This window comes from Balaenoptera acutorostrata, chromosome 6 (assembly GCF_949987535.1).
Source record: "Balaenoptera acutorostrata chromosome 6, mBalAcu1.1, whole genome shotgun sequence".
NCBI lineage: Eukaryota > Metazoa > Chordata > Mammalia > Artiodactyla > Balaenopteridae > Balaenoptera > Balaenoptera acutorostrata.
In genome coordinates, this window is record NC_080069.1 from 41,756,166 (window position 1) to 41,759,880 (window position 3,715).

Consider the following 3,715-nt stretch of genomic DNA (forward strand, 5'->3'; position numbering starts at 1 on the left):
CTTTAACCCAATGCTTCCAATAATTTGATGAGGAATGTGTTATTATTATCCCAATGATACAGATGAGGTAATTAAGGCATCAAAAAAGTCAAATAATTTGGCCAAGGCCACACACCTAGTAAGCAGCACAGCAGGGAATTGAACCCAGGCAGTCAGCCTCCCAAGCCCTCACTCTTAACCATTACATACCTAGTCTCTCAATATTGGTGAGAGCATAGACAGAAATAAGGATGTTGGGAATAGGTGTCAACAGCTGGAAATCCAAGTGGAAATGTCCATCAGGCAGTTAGAAATGCCAAGTCTGCAGCACAAGAATATAAAGGACCTTATTTAGAACAAGGAGCTATCTGCATTGAAATAAGAGTTGATTTAGTAACTACAAAAGTTCCAAATTCTCTCCTATCTACAAGGTGAGCTGAGCTGAACAGAACCATACATGTAGCAGCCCTAGCTTGGCCGGAATAATGATGCTTTTGACAAAATGCCTTTGACTATCCAAAAGCTGGCTCCCTTGTTAGTGCAGCATTTAGGTTCTGGCTTATGAGTTCATTGTTTAAAGGAATGTTGTTAAGTGTTACTCTTGACTTCTTAATGCCAGAGAAGATTGTTGGCTGTGTGTAGCAATTTCCCAGGGCAGGCCAATGCAGAACATGACCCCAATCTTCCAGATAGCTGCCAGTTTGCAAGGCTGGCCTGACCCAGCAAAATTACCTGGAATCTGGAATAGGGCTTCCAGGGCTGCTGACTGTTCTATCACCTTCAACAACAGGACAGCCTGTTCTCAGCAAAGAGAATGAATGTTGTTTACCTTCATACCACTGAGGTTCAGAGTAAAAGATGTTTGTGAGAGTGGGAAAAAGAGGGGGAAATAGGTGACATTCATTCCAAATAATGGTAATAAGAGCTTGCACTTATTGAGTCCTGGCTCTGTGTTGAGTGAGTGCCTTTGGTGCATTATCTCACTCAAAACACGGTAATTTCTGGTCTGTTTTTATTTTAACAGAATCACAAAATGTCCAGAGAAAATTGTTGTTAATCTCTGATAGTACCTTGGCACTTGCCAATCGTTTTTTGTTGTTGTTGTTTTCCATCTTTCCTCAAAGGCCTAATAAAGGTCAGCTGGAACACTCTATTGATGCCCATGACACAGCAATAATTCTCATACAAGGCTGACAACTAGGAAAATAGATCAGTCCTGTGGAAAACAAATTGGCCTGCCTGAGAGATCTGAGAGGCCACGTATATGAAAAAGATACATCTATGAACTTCCTATTGCCAACTTTGAAAGGTTGGTATTTACATGGTCCTAGAAATGGAGCCAACCTAATCCTTACTGATCCAACATAAGGTTATAAATGCTCTGCCGCATTGGAAAAGAACTAAAGAAGGGAAAGATGTCTATTACACAATCCAGGTATTGGTCAGAATGTGTTGTCCTTTCCTTGGTGATGAGCTTCAGTTCTGATCTAGATGTTCTGATCCTCATCACAAATCACAGAGGACACTGGAACAATTTTACTATCATTAAATGCTTAAACGATGTTACAATCACTTAAGCAACTAGAGTACGCATATTAAACCTTTAATTTATAATCCTTTTGCCAAAGCACTTCTGTTAGAATTTAATATTTCTCTGGACTCACACTCCAAGCCCAATCATTACAATTAATTCCAATCTACCTAATCAAGGACGCATGTCTTTACTTATTCTCCCTAAAAGTAACAGAGATTACAAATGGATGGATTTCATTACTGTTCACGATTGTGGTCAGTTGTTCTCAGGTCCTCGGTCTGGAACCATTTCCCACCGGGATGCTATTTGGAAGCTAAACAACCATAGATTTAGCTGCTAACAACAATAACAAAAAGGAGACAGGAAAAAATACACATCACGCTTATTACAGAGATAAGAATGAGACAGGCTGAATCACCATTGAAGGGGTCAGTAGTCCAAGGCCACTCATGCCTCATGATTGGCAGCTGCAAAGAGTTCCCTTTGCCAAGCCCACTGTCCAGAGGGCAAGAGGTCATAAAAGCAGGGACAGTGCCTTGGAGAAGTGGCTCATCCAGCATTAGTGGCTAAATCCAGGAAGACTGGAAAAACACCTGCAGGTGGCATCTCATCTAGTATTTAAAAGCACACAGGGAAGTAACTAGCAAGTCCCCTCACAATTCTGCAAAAGTTGATTTTTTTTTGGTCCCAAAAGAGAATGAAGGAGAAATGAATTCCCCCCTAGACTTCAAACTCCTCCAAGATACACACCTAGTGGAGTACTAGGTGCACAATAGGAGATTAATAAATGTTTGTTGGAACTGAAATTAACTGACATGTCCTATCACTGAATCTGCATAACTACCTGACAAAATAGGTACTGTTGTCCCATTTTACCGTGAAGAAATTGAGAAAGAATAGTTTGGTAGCTTGTTAAAAAGGAGTAAAGCCAGGACACAAACTCACGTCTTTGCGGCCCCAAAGCTAATGTTCTTTCCATTGTGTCATGATGCTGCAAACCACCTGCTTTGTTAAATTAGAAAAGAACTCCTGCATCTCTTCTTTTTTTTTTAAATTAATAATTATTTATTTATTTTTGGCTGCATTGGGTCTTTGTTGCTGCACGCGAGCTTTCTCTAGTTTCAGCGAGCAGGGGCTACTCTTAGTTGTGGCGTGGGCTTCTCATTGCAGAGCACAGGCTCTAGGTGCGTGGGTTTCAGTAGTTGTGGCACGCGGGCTCAGTAATTGTGGCTTGCGGGCTCTAGAGCTCAGGCTCAGTAGTTGTGGCACATGAGCTTAGTTGCTCCACGGATCTTCCCGGACCAGGGCTCGAACCCGTGGTCCCTGCACTGGCAGGCAAATTCTTAGCCACTGTGCCACCAGGGAAGTCCCCTGCATCTTTCCTAATTATAACTTTTATAAGACTATTCGATATATGTAAAATCCCCTTTTATTCAGGTCTCCTTATTTCCTGCAGGTGATCTTGTTTATTTCTTTATTCAAAATGTGGACATGCTTCCACATTAACACCACTTCTTTGTCTTTTCCCCCATCCTCCCTTCCTTCACTACTGTCACAGAGAAAGTGGTGGCCCTCTAGTTCTGGGTGAGATTTTTCTGTCATAGAACCATGGCCCTATTTGTTCATAACCTCACAGAGAAGGCTCAAGCCCTGGTCAGTGCTGCTGTGACTTACATGAAGCCTTGACTGGCCACATTTTGGCAATAGGTCAGTGTTGAGCTGGTTCCTCCAACCCTGCTGAGATCCCTACTCCTATTCAGAGGTTTTAAGAAATAGTCATTAGTGCTCAAACTAGTAGCTTCAAACAGCTCACAGTTGAGGAAGCTCTGCTGAATGGTTTGGTGGCCACTGAGGTGTGAATGTGATTTTATGTTGGCAAGATCACAGGCAAGTGTGGCATTGTTGGCTATAGTGTTTGAAGACCAAACTTTAACATGTGATTATATTTGCTTTATTATTTGAGTGTCCTTGGACCACGTGTGACCAGACTGCTGCCTGATTAAAATGATGTCAAAATCAGTGTTTTCTCTATCAAACGCTACATGGATGGTCACAATATTTCTTGGTACTAAGTTGGGTTGTCTTTTGCTTTGATACATTAATACAGCTCTAAATGTATGTCTTTGCTTAGCCTGAAATTGGAAAGAATATGTGCAAACGTAACATTGTGGTACATGTATATATGGGGATAACATTTTAATT

The 3,715-nt window shown here is 41.5% G+C and overlaps 1 pseudogene; it reads left to right on the forward strand.

Annotated features, from left to right (window-relative positions):
* Nucleotides 1-3,121: 3,121 nt before the first annotated feature.
* Nucleotides 3,122-3,432, forward strand: LOC103020034 (ATP synthase subunit g, mitochondrial-like; annotated as a pseudogene).
* Nucleotides 3,433-3,715: the final 283 nt, after the last annotated feature.